Source organism: Bombina bombina, chromosome 7 (assembly GCF_027579735.1).
Source record: "Bombina bombina isolate aBomBom1 chromosome 7, aBomBom1.pri, whole genome shotgun sequence".
NCBI classification, from domain to species: domain Eukaryota; kingdom Metazoa; phylum Chordata; class Amphibia; order Anura; family Bombinatoridae; genus Bombina; species Bombina bombina.
In genome coordinates this window covers 190,201,317-190,218,994 of record NC_069505.1, presented here as the reverse complement: position 1 = coordinate 190,218,994, position 17,678 = coordinate 190,201,317, and positions in this window count along the sequence as shown.

Here is a 17,678-nt window from a genome sequence, read left to right as displayed (position 1 = left end):
ATTTTCTAATTTTTAGATGGTATTTCACAGTCCTCTATTTTGGAAATGATGAATAAGACACCTATTGAAGATCAACTGTTTACCCCTGAATTGACTTTCAAAGACCATGCATTATCCAGGTTGGTTTACCAATGCATGCTAGTTAAGAATCACAGCGAGAATGTCGAATATTAGTAGCTTACATACATTAGTCATACTTTGTTCCTATTTAGATATTTAGGGATCACAATCAGACACTTAGATTATTTTCTAATTTTTAGATGGTATTTCAGTCCTCTATTTTTGAAATGATGAGTAAGACACCTATTGAAGATCAACTGTTTACCCCTGAATTGACTTTCAAAGACCATGCATTATCCAGGTTGGTTTACCAATGCATGCTAGTTAAGAATCACAGCAAGAATGTCGAATATTAGTAGTTTACATACATTAGTCATACTTAGTTCATAATTAGATATTTAGGGATCACAATCAGAAAAAGGAATACATATTATAGTTGATATAGAGGTATTTGAATGGACATGAAATATTAAATTTATGTTCAGCATACATATATATTTATTATTGAAATGTGATATACATTATTATGTATAATTAGAAATTCTGATATTTAAAGTTACTTTTTATTACACAATATAATGGTGTATGTTTTTTTTGGTTTTTAATCAAAGAATTTAATTCATAAATATCTTGATAAAATTATGCACAAAGTTAGAGCATAGACACAAGATTATTGTAAATGTATTTTATGAATATTTTACAACGTGTGTATTAACTTTGTAAAATTTTGTTTTTTAATTTCAGATTGTCATCTGATGACTTCCAGGAATATTTTTTGTTTTTGTTAAAAAACAATTTTATTTTTAAATGGTAATAATCAACATTGTATTATTAAATACCCTCTTTTGAACAGATTATAAGAAATATCCATATAATCTGTCAATAAAAAACAATTTGACTCCCATGACTGGTAGTTGTCTATTTGACAAGCACATGCATAAAATCAAATTAGGCATTAATTTGAGAAAATCCACTGATTCAGAGAATATTAAATTAAACTATCTTTTTGAAATTAATTGGGGAGTGAGATCCATCAATGCTTTTCTTGTGAAATTCTTAGATGTTAAAATAATTTTGGATATGTAGTCAGAATTTGATATAACTTTTTTTTGTTTCACTTTTAAGAAGGGGAAGTGGTTCACTTACATTAAAGTGACAGTGTTGTTGAATGTAAAATTTATTTTATAAGATCTTGTATCTTCCTTAGGTATCTAAAAACATTATTTTATTAAATTTATAATTTTAAAAATGGTAGGTCATTTAACTTCATATTTTGCACAAGCTAGTTATTGGATGCCATGTTAATAGATTATATTTTCTAGTGGAGTCATTTAAAGGGACATTTAACTATAGTTATTAATATTATGTAGTTTTTAAAATCTTACCTCTTGGGTTAGACATCACATATCTATATATAATTTTCCTTCCCCTTTAGTTTCTTTCGACAATGTTAAATCAACATTCCAAATGTTTTGGTCCTTAAAGGGACATTCACAAAGTATATAGTGTATTGAATTTTACAAAATCATAAAAGAATTTAAACATATTTTGAAAGTACTATAGAATTACATTCAGTCTTTAAATATACTTAGAAAAAGATACATCAATGCACATATCTTAGTCAATTACATAAGGCATATATGTGCAACCAACAATCAGCCTCAAACTAGCCTATGTAGATATGTATTTAATCCAAGAATATATATAATTACAATCTAATGATTGAATAACAAAACATATTAAGTTGTTCAAATATTATAATCTTATCCAAAAAGCATAAATAACATATAGCTTAATGTCCCTCTAAGCTGAAGACTGCGAAATACATCCATTAAAATATATATTTCAGTCAGTGTGTAAAACAATCCAGAAGTTAAGCTAAATATGCTTTACTCATATGTTATACTAATTTTGCAAAAGGAAGGTGCCTAGGTTTATGATTTTTCAAGCATTATTGTGAAATGTCTCCTTAAAGGGACATGAACTCAAAATATACTTAAAGGGAGACAGTTAAAAAATTAATGATTTATACATTCAGAATGAGTATTCCATTTTAAGCAACTTTATAAATTGTCTCATATTATCAATGTTCCTCGTGATGTTGCTATCATTACTTTAAAAATAAGGCATTAAATTGATAATTTATTTGCTTCAGTACTCTGGACAGAATGGTTTTTTTTTGGGTGGATTAATTTATCCAACAATCATCAAGGACAACCCAGGTTTTTTGCAAAAATTGTCCGTAATCTAAAATATCATTATTGATTTGCAAAGAAAGATAACAAGATAATTCTTAACACTTGAGAATAGGATTAAATTATAAAGTTGCTTAACATTTCATGCTCAATCGGAATCATGAACGCTACATTTGTTGGGACAGTGTCCCTTTAAGAGATTTAAAGAGTGTATTTACTTCTCTTCTTATCTTGACATACTTTGCTTGAAAAGCATATTGAGATAGGCTCAGTAGATGAAGATTGGTGGATGCACAGAGATGCCTTATGTGATTGGCTCAACCATGTGCATTTAAATTTCTTATGTTGAGGATATCTAAATACAAAGATAAATTGAGTTACATTTTAAAGTCTAAACAATTTTCTATCTCTACAGATTATTTGATACAATTGTTTGTTTGTAATGTCTATTTAAAAATAAAGACGCCATTGCACAATAACATATATGAGCAGTTCAGACAAATACAAGCTCGAGGTTTATTTACTATTAACAAACAAACCTGTAGTTTAACATCTATAAACAGATTATCCAAGTTACTGACATTATAACCTGAATTTGAACATTCAGAAATGTTGCGTGGGAAACGGATCTTGAAACACCAGATTTGCATCTTTAAACATTAGAGTCTAATGTCACGCAATAGCACACAATCAATGTGCATTATAAATACATTTAAGAGAGCAATGTCAATACTTCACAATAAGTCAACAAATTGATTTATGAACAATAAAGACATACAATATTAAATGTGTATTTGTATTAAAGAAACAGACCGTTATGAAACCGAAAAATGTCTACAACATTTAATAATATGACAGTATTAGATTTTAAAGAGAATTTAAACATTAATATTTAACGGATCACGGATATTAAATCTGCGTCACACATATCCGCATGACAGGCCCATGAGTTACAAATACTTCTACATGAAAAATGAAGTAACAGCACCACCAGGAGGTATGTGTATTGAAGTTGCTAAGATATTAAACATTAAGGAACGGCCAATCAGAGTTCATCACACAAACACAACTTGAGTCAGGATGGTCTCACAGACATTCTAACAATATTTCAAACTTTTATCCAATCAGATGTACAGATAACTTGTCCCATGGTGCATCTCATGTTTACTTCACCATATAAAAGTCCATTACACGTTGCCATCTTTGTCAGTTCTCTAATGCCTGCTGGTATATTATTCTATCTACAAACATCTCGGCAGGCATGAAACCTCCCAGGTTTACCAAGCAGGAGAGCGCTGCACTGGTCCACGCCATCCAGGACTTTTATCCCCAGCTGTTTGGGAACAAGAGGAGGTCGACAGATGCGCCTGTTAAGAAGGCCCTCTGGGAGTCTATCACCAATGCGGTTAAATTGGTGTGTGGCGTCCAGAGGACCCAGGATCAGATAATGAGGAGATTCGGAGATATGAGGTTGCGCTTGACAAAAAAAGTCAACCTCATAAGGGAGTGGGTACAAGCCCGTAAAAGAGGGGGCAAAAGAGAGGCCCCTCGGAAACTCTACCTACTCCCTTATGAGGTGACTTTATGCAAGCTCCTCACTCTCCGGGTCCCCAAAAGATTCAGATCCTCGCCATCCTCGGCCTCCTCTTCTTCCCTCCCAGCTGCTGGATCTGAAAGTCCTGACCCGGGGGCCAGGGCAGCTGCTTCTCCGTCCGGTGGCCTGGGAGGAGCTGATAGAGAATCTGAACAAGGTAACTATCCAACTTCATATAAGCTCTTAATATTTGATAATATATTTAAAAAATGTGTATATAGTCAGATACTAAACCTATACAGATCTCACAACATACACTACATATGATGGTTTAGATATATGATTTTAGATTAGTGACACATGAAATAGAAATGATGTTTCTTGCGCTCTACAGAATATGCGTCACAGAGCGAAAATGGAATTGCGCATACACGTTAACATGGGTTTGCTGTAAGTGGCATTGCTTTATACATGTTGGTCAAATGACGGATGCGTAATTCCACTTGGAATCATTGCGCAATGATCGCGGAAATTAGAATTGTGCATACACGTTAACATGGGTTTGCTGTAAGTGGCATTGCTTTACACATGTTGGTCAAAATGAAATGTAAATTATTATATATGTGAAGAATACAGTATTCTTATTTTCAATATTATACATAATAAAAAAAAATAGCAGAATCAAAAAAAAATATAACATATGCCCATAAATTGATGAGAATGAAATAACAGAAAAAAAAAAAAAAAAAAGCTACAGTAAACAACACAACTGATTGAAAATAAGAGTACAGGATATATTTATCATGAATTTAATTGAGGAAACAATTAACTCATGGGACTACCAAAAGATTCATATTTTTTAATTGATTTGCTAATAATGTAAAGATTTTAAACATGGCATGATTTGTATTAATGATATCCAATCCTCATTTAATATATTACAGATCTGGATGTTGGTGCTGGATCCTCAAGCCAGGGCTTGTCACAGTATGGTATGTCTCATTTTAATTGACATTTGTCTTAGAAACATGGACAGAACATTACATACTAAATCCACATTGTCCAATATTTATATGTATCTTCAAAATGGATTATTAAAAGATTTAAAAATAAGAATAAAAATAAAAATAAATTTCGGATTACATTGTAAGACTACTCTGAATTTTTATCGATTTTAAGATATCCCATCTATTCTGGATGTCTTAATTTTAATGTAAGATAGTTTGAATGTCCAATTTATATTCTTCCCTTGTGTATTGCTTAATCTTATTTGTATACATTTTTAAAAAATTCACACACTTTTGCATATGTTTTAATTTTAAAAATATAGATTCCATTTTTGAAGTTGATCACGTCATTTAAGGGACATGCCAACTAAATTTTACATTGAATGATTTTGAATCGTGATTTTATTGTTTTGTTTAAACATTTTATGAGCTACATTGGTTCAGTCTATTGTTTTAGTTCTTCTAAAAACATATTGATTTTGGTTTAGGTTAAACAATGCATTACTGGTATTATCCGGCTGTTTTGTCAAAAGTTAAAATCATGTGTTCAGATAACAGTAGTACATAGTTTCAAAAAGTATACAATTACACATTTAGAGCTTCATGTCCCTTTAATAGATGAAAATTAAATAATTCTTAGTATATCCTTAAATAACATATTAGATTGGAATTGCATGCTCAATCCCATTCATTACATCAACATATGGAGTAGAGAATTCATTAACACCAACATTGTAATATCAATCTATTTTTATATTAAAGGGACACTGAGATAAAATTATTAATGTTGTCATTCAGATAGAGCATGCAATATTAATCAACATTTAAATATAATACTATAATCATATGTGAAATATTCTATTGCTAAATTTATTTTAAAATCAAGAATGTACGTTTATCTGCAGCTCAATTTTGGTTGACCAACCTGGGTTTTTATTGATGATTGGTGGATACCTTCAACAAACAATATTTATTGAATCCAATATTGCTTATCTGCCTTTAAGATTAAAATGTAGCAACATTAAAATTATAATAGGAGTCAATGTAAAATCATTTTGAACAGTTTGAACAGTGAAATCAATGATTGAAATAAATCATGTCAGTGTCCCTTTAATAAACAATAGATTCATTAATCCTTACATTATTTGGATTAGACAATATTGATATATAATTCACATATTCACTGTTGGAGTTACTTTATAGATATAAGCATACTCTAACAGCACCATGATTACATATTTGTACTAATCAATTTGGTTTAGTATTGTGATCAATATGTGTTGTGTCCTAAACAAGATTACTGTACATTGCACAAATGGCTCGATGTGCCACATGTCTTTGTTTATATTTGTCAACAGCTGTTATTCAAAATGTGGTTTGTGTGTATTCTTTTAAGAACATTGATCAATGGGTATATTTAGATATGCAATAGCATCGTATGAGATGAGTTTGATGTCTAATATAGTCAGAAATTAAACATATGTTCAATACATCATTTTTGACAGAATCCCCTTGATTCAATCAAGCATTTTTTTTGCTAATGACTGCTCTATTCTTCACATTTTCAAGTTGATTATTCTTATAAATCGATACAGATGTGATTTAGTGCTATCCCAAATGTGTTCACTAATATATATCTATATCATTCATAGAGAGAGTTGGTGTGGGGAGCCCAGAGGAATCCAGCACCGACACAGAGCTGCCTTTGCGGTGTTCTGGTAAGTCCATTGACTCATTTATATGTCATTGAAGGTGTATTGGTAATCAATATTATGAGCATGATTCTGATGAAGCATAACATTTGAAACAAACATATAATTTACTCCTCTGATTATATATTTATTTTATTTGAATATTGAAAGATTAATAATTAAAACTTTCTTAGTCTACACCTTTGTTATTCAGAAGATGTATAGCATATGTTTGTTTCCATTTTCATTGTTGACAACAATCATCAAGTGATACACACATGAGAAATCTTAAATGTTCTATGTACTATGCTTTTATGATTTTAAAATTAATACAAACAATAAATTGAAAATCTGAATAATTGAGAATAACAAATCTAATGTCATTTGTATGCTCCATAAAAATGATGTAAATCATAACTTTGGGTGTGTATATCTTTAATGCAACATTAATGTGTGTCTTTGAGCAACAGTAACATATGTTATAATATCTGATCTTAAGGTATACACAACATGTTATGTTTTACAGAGATTGATTTAACATGTGGGACGGAGGAGGAAGAGGCTCCCTTGAAGTCTGATGGTATGTGAAATATATCTAACATGTTTCCAACATGTTGCTTTATTGGAAATCATTTTATTGAAGACATTCAAAGTCTACAGCTTTTGCACTTTAAAAAGGAATATTATTTATCTGTTAAAATACACTACTGCCCCCTTTATATATCAGGCAGCATGAAGATATGCTTGGATTTGTTTAAATATTTGGATTTGAAATTCATGCCATCATGATGTCACATGCATATTCTAGGCCAAAACACAATAATAATTTTATAATTGTGCAGACAGTCATTGATATTCCTATATGCATACCATATCCTCATGTCATCATTGTTTAGAAATTCAAACACACTTCTAAGTATATTGCAAACATAATCAAGTTGAAATGCGTTGATTGGATTTCATGATGTATGAGATGTTAATATATTTATAATATTTATTTCAGATGGATCCTCCTCTTCTGGTCATCATTGTTCCTCCCCTGCCCAGTCCCAGGCCCCTGCCCATTCCCCTGCCCAGTCCCCTGCCCAGCCCCCTGCCCAGTCCCCTGCCCAGTCCCCTACCCAACTCCCTGCCCCTCCATAGACCACAGACCCTCCCGGCCCTTCCCATTTGTCCTATCCTGTCCCTCCCAAAAAACACCCCTTCGTCCCCCTTCGCCGCTCTCCCCGTATTTTGGTCTGTACAGCTACCCCAGCTGCCCAGCCCCCAACTCACCACTCCCCAGCTGTATGGGCTACCCCAGAGCAGCAGCCCATCCCTCCCCAACCCAATCCCATCCCTCCCCAACCCAATCCCATCCCTCCCCCCTGTCTCAACCTTCATTGTCCTGGGTGTCGGATTGTCCTTCCCAGGCACAGCTGTAAGTATCATTCAAAATCAACATTATAAGATACTTAAAGGTACACTGAATGAATATATTTCTCTTGTGATTCAAATAGAGCATGCAATGTTAATCAAATTTATAATTTACTACTCTTATCAATTATTCTTCATTCCCTTGCTATCTTTATTGAAACAAAGAAATGGCTATTTTTTTTTTTCCAAAATATCTGTACATCATTTCTTTATTGTTGGATGAATGTATCCATCAATCAGCAGGGACAACCAAAGTTGATAACCAAAAATGGCCTGCCCTATAAACTTACATTCTTGCATTTAAAATATAGCTCGAGAATTCAAACATTTAAAGAATACGAGTAAATTAATAATTCTTTTTAATGTCATGCTCTATCTGAATCAGTAACTAAAATATTTAGGTTTACTGTCCCTTTAATTTGATATCACTGCATATACCAATCACCACTATTTGGATCCAAAAATTTATGTACAAATGTTCATACATTATCTCTTGTATAACCCAGTGGGAATGTAATTTCTTCTGGTTGCTATGTTTACACAGTTTGTCCTCAACGCCAAAATGTTTAAGGATAGGTGTGCCTACCACAGTATAACTAAAATCTTAAAATTGCTAATGTAAGTACAATGTAAATCCTTTAACAAGATTTTAGACACTCAAGCTGTAAAAGTGGATCATCAAAAACCAATTAAAGGGGACAACATGTTGGATTAAAATGTCCATTTAATGGTTTAGGTCTGTCTGAATAACATATTTCATGTGTAAATAATCAATGTCAACAAATTAATTTAAAGAATTATTTGTCTTTATGATGACAATGTATGTTTGCTTTTTATTTTGTCTGTTGTGTAATTATCATTAATATTTTATTTATTCTTTATTTTAGGCTGTGACTCAACATGGCTCACGCTCGAAGGTCTAGCACGCATAGAGCAGGCCGTGTTGAGGAACGCAGCTGTCCTGAGAGGGATGGCCGACACCATGCAGGCCCAGCTACAGGTTCAGCATATGACTCTACGTCAGATGAGGCAGTGGAACTCAATGCTTGAATCTGTAGCTGGACATGCACAGGACGATGAAGGGGATGACCAGTAAGTGGAGGATCTGGAGATGCTCCAAGGGCGCAGATAAGAATCCTCCGTCCACATGTTGATGTTTTTGTTATGGTTGCCATTTGGCCTTTTCTGGTTATTGTTGTGCCTGTTGCACTCTTTTACCTTGTCATATGTCTCCAATGGGGCTATGCTGGCCCTTGGCAACTCTCTTCATGGACTGTGATGCACTCTGTTACCTTGTCATATGTCTCCAATGGGGCTATGCTGGCCCTTGGCAACTCTCTTCATGGACTGTGATGCACTCTGTTACCTTGTCATATGGCTCCAATGGGGCTATGCTGGCCCTTGGCAACTCTCTTCATGGACTGTGATGCACTCTGTTACCTTGTCATATGTCTCCAATGGGGCTATGCCGGCCCTTGGCAACTCTCTTCATGGACTGTGATGCACTCTGTTACCTTGTCATATGGCTCCAATGGGGCTATGCTGGCCCTTGGCAACTCTCTTCATGGACTGTGATGCACTCTTTTACCTTGTCATATGTCTCCAATGGGGCTATGCTGGCCCTTGGCAACTCTCTTCATGGACTGTGATGCACTCTGTTACCTTGTCATATGTCTCCAATGGGGCTATGCTGGCCCTTGGCAACTCTCTTCATGGACTGTGATGCACTCTGTTACCTTGTCATATGTCTCCAATGGGGCTATGCTGGCCCTTGGCAACTCTCTTCATGGACTGTGATGCACTCTGTTACCTTGTCATATGGCTCCAATGGGGCTATGCTGGCCCTTGGCAACTCTCTTCATGGACTGTGATGCACTCTGTTACCTTGTCATATGTCTCCAATGGGGCTATGCTGGCCCTTGGCAACTCTCTTCATGGACTGTGATGCACTCTGTTACCTTGTCATATGGCTCCAATGGGGCTATGCTGGCCCTTGGCAACTCTCTTCATGGACTGTGATGCACTCTGTTACCTTGTGATATGTCTCCAATGGGGCTATGCTGGCCCTTGGCAACTCTCTTCATGGACTGTGATGCATTCTGTTACCTTGTCATATGGCTCCAATTTTCCTGATCTTTACCAGATTATTTATAAACGTTGTTGATGTTTTCTGACATACTAATAAAAGACATGTCATTGCACGATTCTTTGTCCTCCTTATTCATGTAATTGATTGAAATCTCTAGTTTATCTGGTTGATCCTTAAAGGGACCTACCAAAAATAATTGTGTTTCCTGAATCATATATGTAATACAATTGTAAATGACTTTAAGATTAACATCTCCAATGTAATTTTATTATTTGTCTTTATATATTTTTCAAAAAGCTTTATCATTGCATGATTATGATTAGCATAGTAATTCTTTTATATATGTATATATAGATTGTTATTTGTGTATATATATGTATATTTCAAATTTCACATCCATGTGTGTATTTATAAACTCTGCATGAATTGATGCACCTTTAACAAATGATCTGAGGATTGATACAATGATATAATCCCTGTAAAGTGTTCATTTTATTGAATTAGTATTGTCTCTGTGTATCCTCTTTTTAAAAATAAAAATCATGTCCCTTTAAGTGATGGTGAGCACAATTGTTAATGAATGGATTTCCATTTCTAAAGCGTTTTTGTCCTTTTTACATGAACAAGGACATATAATCTTATTAATAAACAATCTTATTGTAATGTTGACAGCACATGTATTTCATTTTCAATTCTATCTTATTGTAAAAGTGTAACCAAATCAATCTCTGTGTGTAATGCGCATATTTTAGATGAAGAATATGTATTTACAAATATTGTAAAATAAATACTTCTCCTCCCATATATGGCTATAGGTAGGCTGACCATATTTCAACTTTAATAAATGACACGTTTGATCAATACATGTGTCATTATTGTTATTCCAAAACAATCTAAACATATCTTAAAACATCAATGGCATATGTATTTCTCATGTGTATCTTTTAAATGTTAAAGATATACACCATAGCTATAGTTAAAGGGACAGTCAAGTCCGAAAAGATGATTCATTATTTCGTGACATTCCTAGATAGCAATCTAGACACATACTAGTTACTAAAATATAAATACATTTCTTATTGATATGCCAAGCTGTCAACTGAGTCCTTGTATTGGCTGCGGTTTTTCAGCGATCTCGGATGCGCCATGTTGCTTAAGACGTCACCTGCCAGGCTGTCCAATGATTCCTTGTATTGACTGACGTTTTTACGCGATCAAGGATGCACCTTTTATTGGATGGCGTTTTTACGCGATCAAGGATGCGCCTTTTTTTGCTTTGCGTTCTTACGTAATCAAGAATGCGCCTTTTATTGGATTGCGTTCTTATGTGATCAAGGAAGCGCCATGTTAATTAAGACGTCACATGCAAAGGTAAAAAAACGTCTGATTGTATTATGTAGTCCCGCAATATTTGTTTGTGCACGTTACACACGTTTGTGAATGAGAAGACAAGTTTAAAAACATGTCGAATATGGATTGTTTGCATCATGTTACATTGTTGACCCATAGCTGATAAAGACCACCACATTCTCTTTTGCTGGATGCCTAGTTGAATAAACGAACGAAAGCAAAATGTTTTCATGCATAAGATATTTTGAGGCAAGTGCAAATCTCTATAGTCCATGTTGTTTAATATGTTTGTCAACAATATGTTCCTTTTTATGAAAAATGACTGTTGTGTTTAATGTTAAAGAAATCTAATTCATAAATATGCACTATTGTGTTAGAATAAAGTAATCAATATGCATTTATCTTTATCATATGCTAAATATATGATGCCGACTTCTTCTAAATGTAATTTCGTCGTATATTTTATTAAAGGTTCATTAGACACTCACATTAAAAACCAAAATATTTTATTTGGTCTCTAGTTATATAGTCCATTGTTGACAAAATACACGTCTCATTTTGCTTCTGTTCAAATAAAATTTAAGTACTTTTCAGACTCCTCGCTAAGCCTCAAAGTTTCATGTGAGTACCATCTCCAGCTTTCTCCTGTTTGTGTAAAGGGTCTTTTCATATGTTAATGATGGGGTATTGTCTTGTTTTACGGTTGTAATGGGGGTTCATCTATATTTTCAATAGAGATAACCCGAATTTCTTAGAAAGTGTTTAAAGCTTTCTAATATTGATATCAGTATATGTTAATATTGTTGTTTCTAGTAGTGTCTATTACATGCAGTTCTGCTAAAAATATAGTATACTGTCCCTTTAATGCAAATGTTGATTTTTGTATCATGTATGAGTTCCACATTGGTTAATCTCCAAATATATTATTGTTAGCATATTTCCCCCCCCCCACTCCTAAAAGGACTTTAAACCATATTCATTGTTAAAACAAATGTCTTTCTAAAAAAAAAAATAACACAATAATGTCTCTTTAAGAAAATAGACTTTATTTAACACGTCAATATAAATCTGTTTTCAAAATTTATTGTTTGAACAAGTACATGTAGATATACCAACAATCTGCAAATATTATGTTAGCATATGTAATTTTGTTAAAGGGACAGTTTAGAAAACAAATAATGTTTTGCATTATTAAAAAAGTCAATTTTGTAATATCAATGATATCAAAGGTTTCTCACCAATTAATCATTTGTGTTTATTTTAAATTGCTAGCTAAACCTATGAGGTTCGTGTGCTCATTTCTTAGAGCTTGAAGAGTGCATGTAATCATTATGCAATTTGACCACTAGAGGGCATTTGGATAGCATTTGTATATCTAAAACCTTGAGCTCATACAGCATATTTACCATGTATTGATCATTGATGTCTAAAATGTTGTTATGTCAGAACAACAAATAAGTGGTCATTTTTCATAGGCATAGATACAAGGGTAAGCACATAAGTCACACGTATTTCTCCATGTTTTGTTGTTTCAAACTTTATAATGCGTAATACAGTGTTTTCTTTGTAATCAATAATTCTGACTGTCCCTTTAAGCTGTGTTAGTGGCATTCAAACAGTAATATGCCATCATGGATAATTGTAATGGTAATTTTTTTTGCGATTCAGGAAACAGTTTGGACATCACATCACAGAAACCAATCAATATCATGAACAAGGATAGGTATGTGATGTGGTTTTCACACACTTATAACCCACACTCTGCAAACAATCTGCCCCCATGGACCCGGTCCCATAGAAGTAGATTATATACAGAGTGTGGTCCACACGTGTATGAAAACCACATCACATACCTATCCCTTACACATTAAATAAAAAAAAACATTAAACATGAAAACAAATACTTACTTCCTCTTCCTTCCCCTCTTCCCATGGGGCTGAGGCTCTGGGAGGGTCAACTGCCAACTCCGACGAGTTCTCATTGGAGATGTTGTGGGAAGAGTGGAAGGAAGAGTACTGGGACGACCAAGGTGAGGAGGAGGAGATGGGCCGGCAGGAGGAGATGGGCCGGCAGGAGGAGATGGGCCGGCAGGAGGAGATGGCCCGGCAGGAGAAGATGGCCTGGCAGCAGGAGGCCCAGCAGCAGGAGGCCCAGGAGCAGGAGGCAGACCAGCAGATGGCGGACCAGGAGGCAGACCAGCAGGAGGCAGACCAGCATGCGCCTCCCGGAAGAAATTAAACATCTCTTGTTGGAGATTAAAGGTTCTGTTTTGGCCTTCTTCTATTCGAGGTTTATGATTTGGTTTTGGCCTTCAATGATTTTGTTTTGTCCTTCAAGAATTCTAGTTCTGCCTTCTATATTTTGTATCCGGGAGTTACGCATCTGGTCAATGTAGTCTAGTAGAACCCGCACCTCCGCTATTTCCTCTTGTTGTGCACGGCGGGGTGCCCGTGCACGGCGGGGTGCCCGTGCACGGCGGCCTGCTGGTCCTTGAGGGGCCTCTGGTTCCGCGGCCTCTTCCTCTGCTTCCGGGGCCTCTTCGTCAAGGGGGGCCTCTTTTTCAAGGGGGGCCTCTTCCCTCCGAGGTGGAGATTCATCCCCACCACTCTCATCCCGGGGAAAAGGAGGAGCCGGTAGTTGCTGTGCTGCCTCCTCCCCAGACTCTGTATATTTGAAAAAGAAAGAAATGTATATATTAGCATATTTCAAAATAAAGCTTGAAATTACTTATCTTACGATACAATTACAAATGCAGCCTCATTAATCCACTTTGAAATCTAACAATCAATACGATTTCCGCATTTTCTAAACAGTGTTTGTGATATCTCTGGTCAATCTGAATGTTTTAGCGTTTGTTTTCAGTCTGTTTAAATGCACACCTAACCTATAGCCTAGATACTGATGTAACCGCAAAGTAATTGTGAATGCGTGTAAACAACGTTATAGCATTAATCTGATCCTTAAAGGGACATAAACCCAATGTTTTATCTTTCATGATTTAGAAGCATACAATTATAATCAACTTTCTAATGTACTTTTCTTATCTAATTAGCTTAATTCTCTGGATATTCTTTGCTGAAAAGCATATCTAAATATGCTTAGAAGATGCTGATTGGTAGCTGAATATAGTTGCCTCCTGTGATTGGTTCACCGTGTGCATGGCTATTTCTTCATTAAAGTATATCTAAAGAATGAATCAAATTAGGTAATATAAGCAAATTTGAATCTTTTTTAAAATTGTATTCTCTACCTTAATCATGAAAGTAAAGGTTTGCGTATAGTGTCCCTTGAAATACATTCGTATGTTAATTTATTCTTAAATGAGCTTACCGTCAGATGAGAATGGCAGGTTCCCGGTATCAATTCCTCCGATACCGACTATATCCACCTCGGAGATGCTGGGACGCAACATTTCCTCCCATCGGCAGTAATCGATTTCCAGTGCAGGTCCGCCACCGGTTCCTGCGGCATGTTGGGCCACCCGGCTTAACTTTTTCTTAAGATCCATCTTGCAGTCCCGGTATCGATGTTTAATAGAGTCCATATCTCTGTTCCGGCCACCCACTGCATTGACTGCATTCCTTATCTCATGCCAGAGCTTCCTCTTCTCAGTCGGGGTGGTCTTCTGATGCTGCAGACTCCTATACCTGGCCATATAGGCTTCTACGAGGGCCTCCTTCTCCTCCATCGAAAACCTTGCCTCCCTAGTCGCCTTGGCCTTCCCCTGTGACGATGCCCTCTGTTTCCCGGACTGTGAAGCCCTACTCTGTCCGCCACTGGGCCCAGCCACTTGTTCATCTTGAACCAAGTGGCTGGGTCCACCCACCGCTTCCACCCCCGCTTCCTGCCCCCCTTCCTGCCCCCCTTCCTGTCCTGTTCCTCTCCCCCTCCCTCTCCTCCCCCCTCTACCTCTCCCCTGCCTGTCCTCCATCTCTTCCCTAAACTAAACCCCAACTAAGCAAACAAAAAGTGAGTGTGATCAAATGAAAGGGGGTCAAAATAAAGAACTAAAAAGACCAAAATAAGTGCTGAAAGTGTGAAAGGGATATAAATAAAAGAGGGTAAGGAGTATTTAAATGAACAAAATGAAGAAGAAGACTAAAAGGAGGATATGTAAACTAAATGTAACTAGGGGATGGGTATGGGATGGGGATGGGGTATGGGATAAGAGTAAATGGGATGAAAGGGAATGGGAATACAGGGAATGGGGTATGGAGTGTAGTATGAGAGGGTATGGGGTATGGAGTGTATGTAGTGTTATTGATAAGTGTATGTATGTATTGAATGTGTTTGCGTGTAAATGTGTTAAGTGTACAGAAAAAGCTCTCGCACACTCACCCAAACCAACTGTCGTTCACTAACTCACACTAGCACTAACTCTCTAACTCACACTAGCACTAACTCTCTAACTCACACTAGCACTAACTCTCTAACTCACACTAGCACTAACTCTCTAACTCACACTACCACTAACTCTCTAACTCACACTACCACTAACTCTCTAACTCACACTACCTCTCTAACTCACACTACCATTAACTCTCAATAACTCACACTACCACTAACTCACTCACGATAACACTAACTGACTCACAATAATGCACAAAATCTCTAAGCTCCAATCTCCAAAAACCCACCAGCAACACAGTGAAAGAAGCCATGCTTGTGTGGTGCTTATATACCCTGTGTAAATGTTTAATGATGTACCGGTTTGCTTTGTAAATTGTGTTCAGGTGTGCTTTATTAGTAATTATTATTTGTGCAATGTGTATTAGGTGTGTGAATTTGCGCATGCTCATTTCGAGTTAGTATTTGTGGAATGTGTAGAATGCGATGATGTCATAGTGCTTGTTTTCTATAACATTGACCAATAGTATTATGGTTAAATGTTAATTTGCGATGGTGTGGTATTAGTGAAGTGTTGTATATGTATGTTTGTCCTAATATATAGTAATATTGAATGCGATTATTTTGCTAGTGTGTTTTTTTTTTATTTTCCTTGTTGTTATTTTGCGTATTTCCGCATCTTAAAGTATATGCGTATTCCCTGTATTTTATTTAAATAAAATTCCCCCCGCTTCTGAATGTGTAATGCTTATGTGCTTTGTTTAGTGATTGTTGTTGTGACATTTGCGGCGTGTTATTGTTGTCCATGATGTGGTATGCGTCATATGACCGAGCTGTGCGTATTTCTCGCGAGATCGAGTGTTAGATGAAAAAAGCGTGTTTGTTTGCATTTCCATTGATCTCTATGGGAGACTGTCTAACGCGGGCAGGATTCCGCGTGTGAAATACACGCGTTAGGAGTATCGTTAGAAGTTTTTTTTTTAAATCTAAATACCGGCGTTAAACAATGCCGTGCGTTAGACATAAACCACGCGTAGCTATCGCACCCCATCTACCGCCAAACTCCAAATCTAGCCGTAAGGTTGTGGCGGACACTGCAAGGGCTAGTCACGAACACCAGTGTCCGTGTACGGACACCTTGCCTATCCCTGGTTATATTGTAGCTAGCTTAGGTTTTATTTTTATTTCACAGGTAAGTTTGTATTTATTTGAACTACGTAGTTAGTAAATAGTTATTAACTATTTGCTAACTACCTAGTTAACATAAATACAAACTTACCTGTGAAATAAAACCTAAGCTGCCTTACACTAAAACCTAACATTACAAAAATTAAAACTACCATAACAAAAAACACACTAAAATTACAAAAAATAAAAAAAACTACCATTACAAAAAATAACAAACAACATTATCCAAAATTATACAAATTATTCCTATTCTAATACCCTTTTAAAAAAGTAAAAAACCCACCCCAAAATAAAAAGCCTAATCTATAATAAACTACCAAGGTCCCAAAATGAAAAAAAAAAAATCATTACACAAAAATGAAAAAAAATGAAAAAAAAAAAATCATTACACAAAATAAACGAATTATGAACATTAAAAAATAAATCCTGGGGGGGGGGGCGGAGTTAACCACCGAAGATGTAGGACGCCTTGCTTGGGATCTCCTGACTGCAAATTCTAAAAAATGGGGTATATCCCTGATATAATCTAGCTTTTTTTGGTCTGTGTCTAAATAACTTTGATGTGGGAAGAAGCCTGAGATATGGGGATGCAGAATTAGTTGATGCAACTATATTGATGAGCTGAAAGATTACAGCGGAGCTTTATGCCACATACTACAGCGCCATTTTGAGGGGAGATATGCAAATGCCCGCCATGGAGATCCAGGAACTCTATTCAGGCATCAGAGAATTACTTGAGGAGTATGGGAGAAAGATCTGCGAGAGATTTGATGCCCTGGATGTAACCATCCAAGAGGCGC